The sequence below is a fragment of the Monodelphis domestica genome, chromosome 5, assembly GCF_027887165.1.
Source record: "Monodelphis domestica isolate mMonDom1 chromosome 5, mMonDom1.pri, whole genome shotgun sequence".
In the NCBI taxonomy this organism is placed as follows: domain Eukaryota; kingdom Metazoa; phylum Chordata; class Mammalia; order Didelphimorphia; family Didelphidae; genus Monodelphis; species Monodelphis domestica.
In genome coordinates this window covers 287413098-287424008 of record NC_077231.1, presented here as the reverse complement: position 1 = coordinate 287424008, position 10911 = coordinate 287413098, and the positions used below count along the sequence as shown (strand labels likewise).

Sequence of the window (10911 nt, the reverse complement as noted above, 5' to 3'; positions counted from 1 at the left end):
AGTATTCTCTAAGTATACCATCATATCAACTGCAGAGGAGTAGTTCAATTTCTTTATTGCCTACTTTAATTCTTTCAATTTCTTTTTTCTTTTCTTATTGCTAAAGCCAGCATTTCTAGCACAATATTAAATAGCAATGGTGGTAATGGACATCCTTGCTTCACTCCTGATCTTATTGGAAAGGTTTCTAACTTATCCCCATTGCAGATGATGCTTGCTGATGGTTTTAAGTAGATACTATTTATTTTGAGGAATGACCCACTTATTCTTATGCTTTCTAGTATTTTTAATAGGAATAGCTATTGTGTCTTGTCAAAGGCTTTTTCTGTATCTGTTGATATGTCATGTGATTTGTTAGTTTGGTTATTTATATATAGAATGCTCAATTATGTGGGTTGTTTTCCTAATATTAAACCAGCCCTGCATTCCTGGTGTAAATCCTACCTAGTCATAATGAATGATCCTTGTGATATATAGCTGTAGTAAAGCTGATTTCTTTTACACCTGGGCAAATATGAATCCGGAACATGCTTTCATAAATGTTTGGGTTTTCATAGCTTCCTACAAGAATTAACCCTTGGTGTGTTGTGGTGACTTTCTTAGAATAACTTTTTTTAAAAAATACACCCCCAAAAACTACATCAATTAAAAAGGAATCCAATTATGCTGAAACTCAGTCATCAAAATATTTTTTAAAAACAAGTTCATGGATCCCATATTAAGATTCCCTTGGCTGATGTCCTACTGCTTTGGTACCTTTACTTTAAGTGAAATTTCCTCAAGCCATGAATTCAAGAGAAATTCAGTTGTAGCAAGAAATAGTTGTAGTTTGTTTAATTTGATACCAAGGTATGTGAACCATTGAGCCACAGGTGTTCTATTTAGCAAATTGTTGCTGAATGATAATTATACTCTAGTGGCCTAAAATGGTTAATTGGAAGCCCACTTAATTATCTATAAGGGATTAAATTTCACACTTGGAGAATCTGACTAAATCTTTCCAACTTCTTAATGTTTGTTTGAGGAGAGACAAATGCCTCAGTTCTAAAAAGGTTTAACAACTTCATCTCAACTTATAATTTATTCTTTGTAAGAGAATATCTAAATACATTCCTAACTCTTGGTTTATCTAGAAACATTTTCTAAATCTAAGAATTCCAAGACTAGATTAATCAGTTTTCCCTTTTTGCTGTCAAGTAAGAGGCAGTAATGTGGATAGAGTACTCAACATGGAGTACCAGAATTCTGGGTTCAAATCTTGTCTCAGGTGACTCTAGTCAGGTCATTTAACCTTTCTGGATCTTGGTTTCCTCAACTGTAAAATGAAGGAGTTGTATTTAATGACATCTAAAGTCCCTCCAAAGTCTAAATCTGTGATCCAGTGTAATAGAAGACTGGCCAATAAGGTCAGTCCTTGAAAGTTTACATGGAGTGCATGGCTCATAAATCCTCATTTCAGCTTTAGAGCATTCAAAGATATTCTGTAGCTATCAAATGCCAATGCAAAAAATGGAGACTCATATCAATGGGCCACATATTGGCCTTGAAGAAACCCAAGGCTTCTCCTTACAGAATAATCTGTCAATTCTTAGTAGACATGCTAAATAGGAAGAAAGTCAAACCAATAGATAGGATAGGCTTTGTTCAACAAGGGCTTTTTGAATGCATCTCCAGTTTGGCTCTACAATCAGAGATGTATGGTAAGAAAACCTGAGCTCTTTATAGAATGTTTACACATGAGCCAAGTCCACTCAAGGATTCCACTAGCACAGCACTCTGTGTAGGCTCATAAGGATTGAGCTTATTGGCCTGTCCTTTATTACATATGATCCCATCCCCTTTGGGGATAATCAGTGAATTCCTAGCTCTAGATTTTTCAAGTGGAGTAAGAAATAAGGAATGCCTCAAAGAGTGTTTTTCAACGTTTTTTTTCTGAGAAATAAAGAGTTTATTAAATGCCCTGACAAATGTCATCCATCCTCTTCTTGAACTTCTCAAGTGATGGGAACTCAGTATCACATGAACTGCCCAATTCCACTCTTTTATAACACTAGTGACTATAAGCTCTCCCATGAATTGAGATGAAGTATTTCTGTGTTTTGCTTCTAGTTCCTTCTGCAGCTACAAAGAGTAAAGCAATCCCTCTTCTAGGTGACAATCTTTGTCTACTTGAAGTTGGTTCTTGTATCTCTTATCCTCTCTGGGGTAAATATCCCCAGTTCTTTCCCCTGGTTTATATATGGCATAACACTTCTAAATTATGGACATCAACATCAGTGGCTCTTGCACTACACCAGCAGATCATCTATATCCATCTAGCTTGCCAGCAAAAGAGACAAACCCTTCCAAAATTACAGGATGAATAGTGAGGAAACAAGTACCTTAAAAAAACTGTATTTTAAGTATTCATTCTAGAATTGCCAGATGAAACCCTCCATCCTACAGTTCCCCATACCAGGGAAACCTGAGGTTTGGTATTTACCCATATTCCTATTCATTTGAGAAACAAAAGTACAAACTGTCATGAGGCCTGAGACAAAACTTGAGATTTCAGGGTCAAAGGAACCCTGAGTCTGGAACCTCTTCTTACACTACACGTCAAGACCATCTCATTAATGTAGAGTATTCTCCACAATGGATAGTTTCAAAGAAATTACAAAGACTCTCTATGTCTTCTCTCTCTGAACAATGTCAGAGACCCTGAAGAGTCAAGATACCCTCTATGGTGGACCACATTCTAGCAGTGTACTAAAGAACATGCAGAACCCTAGTTGCCCAGTTCAATGCCATTTCAGAGGAAACTGGGAAGATTTCTCTAAACTGATGCAGAATGAAATGAGGAGAACCTGGAGAGTAATTTACACAATATCATAAACAACTTTGAAAGACTTTAGAACTTTGGTCAATGAAATGATAAATGATGAGTCCAGAAGACTAAAAATGAAAGACATCCCCCCACCCACACACCTGCCTCTTTCTTCCAGAAAGGTGATGGACTTAAAATGCAGAATGTGAAACATTTGGATATGGCCAATGTAGAAATTTGTTTTTCTGAATTTTAGATTTTTGTTATAGGAATTTTTATTTTTCATTGTTTAGTTGGAGAGAGGGGCAGTGAAAGAATAATAATTGCTTGTAATAACCATTTAAAAACATTTTAAACCTTATAGTCTTAGAGAGTTGCATAGAACACTGAGAGCTTAAATGATTTTCCTGTGGTCATATGGGCAGTATATATCAGAGACAGAACTTGAACTCAGATCTTCCTCATCATCATTTTCTCCACTGTACCATACTTCCCCTCTAGACTCAGATTATTATATTAGCATTTTACCCTCATTATCCAATGGGTTGTGCCCTGGGAAACACTGCTATGTCGAGTTGGCCAACTGTCCTAAAATCAATACCACACAAGTACAGTGAGGCAATTTTCTGTTGTGTGGATAAAGTGCTGGTCCTGGAGTTAGAAGAATTGAGTTTAACTTCTGCCTTAGAACCTTACTAGCTGTGTGACCCTGGGCAACTCAATTAATCTCTTTAAATCTCAGTTTCCTCATCTGTAAAATAGGGATAATAACAGTACCTACTTTGTAGGGTTGTTGTGAGGATTAAATGAGATAATATACATTGTGATTTTAAAAAACTTAAAGTTCTATATGAATGGCTCTGTTATTATTATTAGTGCTTCCATTGTTTTCTACAGTTGAATTTCTTTCAAAGGTATACACTAGGCATGAAGTAACCAGTGCTGAAAAGCAAAATGTTCCGTTGCCAACAGGTAGGATTTTAGGGCTTCAAAGTTTTACCAATTCAGTTCATGACCGGTATTTTGATGACTGTTGTTCAGTTGTTTTTCAGTCCTTTCCAACTCTTTGTGGCCCCATTTGGAATTTTCTTGATGAAGATACTAAAAAGTTTGCCATTTCTTTCTCCAGCTCATTTGATAGACAAGGAAACTGAGGCCAACAGGATTAAGTACTTGCCCAAGATCACACAGCTAGTGAGTGTCTGAGACCAGATTTGAACTGAGGAGGATGACTGACTCTAGACCCAGAAATCTATCCACTGTAAGATTCATCGGGAATCCATCCGGAATCGGATTCCCGATGAATCTATGGAGATTCAGATGGTTCTAAGCATTGCTATTTTATTATGCAGATGTCCCCAAGAAAGCTTTGGAATTAAAGCTGAGAGCACTGTGGTTATGCACAGCTGGCCACATGCCCGGCTCTTCTCTGGTCCCACAGTAGAGAAGGATTGTGCAAGGGGTAAGAGTAGGGTCACTTCAGGTGACCACCTGCCTATGAATGGAGGCTTTTTGTACCTCTTAGGTTTCCTGGAGGAGGAATAGGCAACAGAAAGCTCATTCAATTAAATAGTATTCAGTGTGGTCCAGCTGTAGAAATGGGCTGCATTTCCATAAGATGGCTTAAAACCATTGGACATAGATTCTTCTGAAGTAAGATATGCAGGAAATATAAGCAAGAAGGGAAATAAATTCTTCATCTTATTCATTGTTTGAATGTGTATCTCCAGAGCTTAGCACAGTACCCTGGGACATAGTAGGTGCTTAATAAATAGTTGGTGTTTGGGTAATGAGGGACTCAGTAGAATTTTCTGTAATGCCCTGGAATAAAACAGTGGCCCTCCTAGGGTACAATAGGGTAATTCTTCTGCAAGACCTCTGTTCTATTTTCCATAGTTTTTGTAAGATTCATATGAAACTGAAAAGAATCTGGCTTGTAATATTATAGCTCCTCATGAATCCATGGAGGGAAGCAAAGGGGTATGCTTCTCTGTTGCTAAATGCCATTTTGTTTATTATCACCAAAACAGTTGAATGAGAAGGCCAGAGCTCCAAATTCCTTTACTCAAAGATTTTGAACTAAATACAATTCAGTGATCTTTTAGTTGGGAGTTTTCCATTGTATTTCTAACGATTTACCAGAAGAAATCAACAATTTAGATATTTCCAATCTGAAATGGAAAACCCAATGATTGCAACAAGTAACAAGGTCCTGAGTGTCTCTTGGGAGAAAAATCTGAGCATCCAATGAGTAAGCAATAATCATCCCAAGTATCTTTGCAGGATCTCAGACCCAGAAGCCCAGGCTTCTCTTCAATAATAGACCTTAAGCAAAGTTTAGATGAGCACATACCCAGAGGACCAAAGATCCAGGACTAGAAGGGACTTCAAAGCCCATCTAGATTAACCCCTTCATTTTACAGAGGAGCAAACCTAGTTCAAGGAGACTAAGCAACTTGTCCGACCACAGGATTTGAATTTAGCTCCTGTAATCCCAGAACTAATGCTCTTTCTACTGGCCCACACTGGCTATTCTGTAGAAGGGAAGAGATGAAAATAGTGAGTTTCCGAGGGGAATGTTTCCCATTCTAGGTGCCTTCTGAGGTTAATCCAGTCCTCTAGACATTCTGGATGGCATCCTGGAACTCATCTAGTTTAACCCTCTTGTTTACAGATGGAGAAACTGAAGCTCGGAGAAGCAAAATGCTTTGCTCAAGGTCACAAAGATAGCAAACAGCAGTTGACTGAGTCCCAACTTTCACTGCTGGGGGCCTGCTGGCACCTCCTCTCCAAATGTAGGCTTGCTCTCCCTCTCGCTCTCCCTCTCTTGAGGACTCGCCCTCACCTTCCCTGGCAGGGTCTCTAATAGGTCCTCTCATCTTCATTCCGCCCCTAATTTGCACCCTCATTCCCAGAGTTGTAATCAATAGAACGGTGGAGATCGGTGCACACTCTCCCAGAGCTCAGGAGGCGCACAGGGAGCACTGGGGACTGCTTTTCCACCTAAACTTTAAAGCAGTCCTGAGCCTTGTTAAATTCAGGAAAGCGCCGGTATGTGCCCCTGGAAAACGATGCAACAACCCCCTCCCCAGCAAAAATAAAATAAAATTAAAAAATTAAAAAATCGCGAAAGATCGTGAAAAGAATGCGAAATCGATTCTGCAGCCCTGAGATCTAACGTCCCCACTCTCTTGGGTCCTCGGCAACACAGCTGTAGGCCCTTGGCGCTGAGGAGAGGTTGGGACCCGTGCCCCGCCTCCGAGCTGAGGCTCCAGCTGCGGGGGCCCGGGTGGGGTGATTCCAGCTCCAGGGCTTCCACCGCCCCTGCACCTCTGGCTGCGCTCCTCGCGCAGTTCTGGCACGAGGTTTAGCCAGCGCCGGGGCGGGGCGGGGAAAAGGCGCTTTATAGCTGCGGGCCGGCGGGAGTCCGGGAAGCGCAGCACATAGCGGCTACAGGCGGGAGAACCTGGAGCCTGCGCCCCGGGCCCTGAGTGCCACACGCGCCCAGTCCAGTGGGCTTCCAGCAAAGCCACCCTCCAGTGCGCCCGTCCAGCGCGCGCAGTGCCGCATCGCACTCTGCTTGCGCGCGCGCTACTCCCCAGCGCATCGGGGACTTGCTGGTGGCCAAGGGCAGCCCAGAGTGGGAGACTTCAAGAAAAAGGTAGATGGGTGGGGCTAACTCCAAGAGCCAAGACTGGGGCTGGAGCTGAAAAGGAAAAAAGCAAGAAAGATCCGCCCAAGTTACAGGTGGAAAGTGATTGTCAGGCTCTGGAGTTGCGCCCCTGCCTCCAGAACTGGGGACCTGTGCCTGGGCAGAGCTCCCCACCGCCCAAGCTTGCTTAGGTCAGTTTGGCATTATAGAATGAAGGCTGGAAGGGTCCTCAGAGGCCACCCTGGTTACCCCCTCTGCATTTATTTCCTCCTTTATTGTTTGTTTTAAATTTTTTGAACTAAACCTTTGTTTTCATTGGCATAACACCCCAGGAAACTCCCTCTACCAATGCAGATTGTCACCTCTTCTGCATCCTAGAGGTTTAGATATTTTCCTAGAGCCCAAAAAGAAAAGTTAAATGATGCAGCAGTACATATAAGTAGCAGGACTCGAACTCATCCCTTGCCAGCGAGGCTGACACCCTATCCTCTAACTGGTGGCTTATATTTTGTATCGATTTTATATTTACTTCTCTGTATACTCTACATGTTTTCCCCTAGGAGAATGCTACCTCCTTTAGGCAGGGACTGTTTTTAAAAATTATTTTATTCCTTTTTAAATGATATATATATATAATGATTTATAATTATTTTTAATAACTTCTACACCTAGCACATTACCCTTTGCAAAGTAGGTAGCCCAGCCAGTGTGCCATTTGTATCATTGGCTGCTGCCTCATCCGGGACATTCAAAATCTCAAGCGACTTTGACACAGAAGAGAAGAATAATGTTCGTTGAATTCAGAAGTTCGACCTAGCTTTTCCCTAGGAATGACTTCATTCCCCACCCCACCCCCTCCATATCTCATCTTTTTTGGTTTTGTTTTTATGTCCCCAGAAGAGTGATAGGTGTTTAATTAATGAAAACTGAATTAAGAAATTTGACCTAGCAGTGTCACCGTAGCATCGAAATTGGGCAGCTAAATCATAGCTGGGAGTCCCTGCAACAATATTTTGATTTAGAAACTACATTTTAAAATTATTTCCACTTCACTGAATTTTTATAAATTTTGTTAAATATTTCCCAGCTGCATTTTATTCTGGTTTGGGCAGCATTCTGGAGTGTTGAAAAGCACTCCATGGTTTTGTCTCTTCACTGGGCCCATCCTTGTTCTCTGTTCTCCCATGAATTAGGGATGCTGGATCCTATTGGCATCTTCTTGAGTCTTCCCCCCCCCCCCCCCCCCCCCCCCCCGTTCTTGCCTTGCTGAATTGTTTATTTCTGGATTCTCAAGATTAGGAGAGAAAGGAAATTCTGATGCTTTCCTGGGTAGTGCTAAATCTTTCACTGGGGATGGTGCTGCACAAGTCAGTGGGAATGTGACATCAAGCTTAAGACTAGATTAATTCCAGCTGAGAGGAGACTAAAATATAATGTAACCTTGAGGATAGTTTTGTTAGTATTGTCATCCAGGTATATTTGGAGAAATAACTTTTTGTTTGCATTGGAAACAAACTTTTCTCTGAACTGTTATTTAAAATATGACTTTTAGTGAGGGATGGAGTTTCCAAGATTTTGATGTGGGGTCCCTGAGCTTTTTATTTATTCTATTGTTGTTATTTTTTTTTAATCTTGTCTTCTCTCTTGGAATCAATACTGTGTATTGGAAGAGTAGTAAGGGCTAGGCAACGGGGTGAAATGACTTGTCCAGGGTCACACAGCTGGAAATTATCTGAGATCAGATTTGAACCTAGGACCTCTCATCCCTAGGTATGGCTCTTATCCATTGAACTACCCAGCTGCCTCTTCTGAGCTTAATTTTTTTTATTAACTCTCTTACAATGTAATGTGTATATTTTATTTTTTTGCTTTTAAAAACATTCTGAGAAGGCTTCACCAGAGGGCCCATGAGGTCCATAACACAAAAAGCTTAAATGATATAGGGCAAATACTGCCATGGCATTTGTCAGAAGATAGCCTCTGTTACTGATCAGAGGAACAGAACATTAATAAAAAGATGATTCTTTTGTGGCAAGTGGAAAGGCAGAAAAAAAAGATTTCAAAGAAACTTTCTTGTGTTTGTTTCATGTCCTCAGTAGAGCCTTCTTAAGTGTTCTTGGGAGAATGTTTAATTTTGGGGTCTCCCTGAAGTCTTAGGGCAACCTTGAGTTTGAATGGCTTAATGCTGCCCTAGGACTTTGGGGACCCTCTGTACTGTTATTATAGCTACGCTTTACCCAGCCAGTGTGCCATTTGTATCATTGGCTACATTACTGGACATTAAAAATCTCAAGTGACTTGCACACAGCATACATTTACTAAAATTGTTGAATAAATGTTTCCAGCTTAAATACTTCTCTTGTTTATAAAGGGAAATTTGGCATTTTCTCCCAATCCCTTTTTTTTCTTTCCATGATAATTAGAACATGATGGAAAGATAGAGAGGTATTTCCTCAAGTCCACCTTTTCACCCAATAGTAGGTCATGAAAATGGCACCCCTCAAGTCTGCCTGTGTTCCATATGATGGTGGAACCTTGGGATTGAAACTCCTTTTGTTATGTGGCCTTTGAAAGGGACAGTAGTATTGTTGCTAAGCCCGCAAATACAAGTCAAACATATAAGATCTCAGGAATTGAGAATAATTGAGGGTGAGGCTGAAATAAATGACAGAAGGGTGTGAATATTTGGAATATTTAAAAAGAAATGCTGTTTATGCTGTTGCAAACTCAAATAGCATTTCATCTCAGGAAGTGAATGAAGTTCATACTTCAGTTTTATTCATGATGCTTATCCAAATGAGTTAGGACACTGCTGCTGCTCAGGGAGAATCCCATGATGCTCTGGTGTGTTGCTTTGGATGGTTCTCTATAGTCCTAACCAGAAGTATCTCATTGATACTGCTCAGGGTGGAGTTCAAATGCCAAAGAATTGTAGTTTCAGAATTCAAAGGGAACTCAGAGGCAGTGAAGTGGTATACTGTAGAAAACATTGAACCTGGAATCAGGAAGACTTAAGTTCAAGACTGACCTCAGACATATAGTAGCTATGTTACCTTGAGCAAGTCACTTCACTTCTACCTCAGTTTCCTTACATATAGGATAATAATAGCACCTTCCAGGGCTGTCGTGAGGATCAAATGGGATAATCATGAAGCACTTAGCATGGTATCTGGCTCATAGTAGGTACTTAATAAATTCTTGATCATTCCCCCCTTCACCTAGTATCAGCATTTCATTTTATGAAATAACTTCTTTATGTAGGATCACACATCACTGAGGGAGCTGGCTCAGTGGGTAAGAGCATGGCGCCTGGGTCAAGAAGACCTGAATTCAATTCCAGTCTCAGATACTGGCTGTGTGATCCTTAAGTCAAGTCATTTAACCTGTTTGCCTTTATCCATTAGAGAAGGTATTGGCAAATCACTCCAGTGTCTTTGCCAAGAAAACCTCTTGACCATAGGTCAATGGAGTCATGAATACTGGGACAAGATTGGCATGATTAAATAACAACACATCACTGAAAATTATATCACATACTTCAGTGATAGGGCATGAATAAATGTCATTACTAATAGTAGCAGTAGCAGCAGTAGCAGTGGTAGGTAGAAGAAAGCATGCCTACTGGGTGTCAGGCACCCTGCTAAATGTTTTACAAATATTTTCTCATTTGATCCTCACAACAATCTGGGAGATAGGTACCACTATTATACCCATTTTACATTTGGGGAAACTGAGGCACCTAGGTTAAATAGAGGAGAAATATGAACAACCACATGTAAATTAATAAAAGTATGTAAGTAGGACCCTCAGAAAAGAAATATTTGGTATTAGCAGTGTTTCATGCTTGCCTCAAGGATCTGTGATTTCATTGGTGTGATCTTAACAAATTTCTGTGGTGGAAAAAAATGCATCATCTGTTGCTCCATCAGGTGGTGAAGCCTCTCCTAATTTACCTAGCCTGGTCCTTGGACAGCACTTGTAGTTAATGACTCTAAATGAAAGAAATAGCCTTTCACTTTCTCAAGGCTAGGTCTTTGATCCCTCCTTTAACAAGTTGCTTCCATAGTGATCTCGGTCCTTTTCTTATCTCCTAACACATTCTCTACTGATTAAAAGGGTAACAAGGCATCAACATAACAAATGTATCCTTTAAAAAAAAAGGTCCTCAGAGTCAATTATCATCTTGTACCTCTTTTCCCTTTTGCAACCAAAAACCTAGAAAAAATTGTTCTCAAATGTATTTGTTGTTGAGTCTTTGCCTCGACTTCTCATTTCTCAGTCCTTCATAAATCTGACTTCTGATTTCATCTTTTAATTGGTGTATCTAAAGTTAACAGTAATCTTTAAATGACCAAATGAGTCTTTTCTCAATCCTATTCTCAATGTATTTGAAATTGTTGACTGCTTTCTGTTCAGGGATACTCTCTGCTCTCTGGGCTTTCATGACATGACT

General features: G+C 40.3%; 1 protein-coding gene across 1 annotated transcript in view; it reads left to right on the top strand.

Annotated features, from left to right (window-relative positions):
- Nucleotides 1-6191: 6191 nt before the first annotated feature.
- Nucleotides 6192-10911, top strand: part of COL6A6 (collagen type VI alpha 6 chain) — a 157307-nt gene continuing 152587 nt past the window's right edge. The window contains exon 1 of the mRNA XM_056800677.1: nucleotides 6192-6467. The gene's annotated coding sequence lies outside the window, so the exon portion shown is untranslated. The remainder of the gene's footprint in view (nucleotides 6468-10911) is intronic.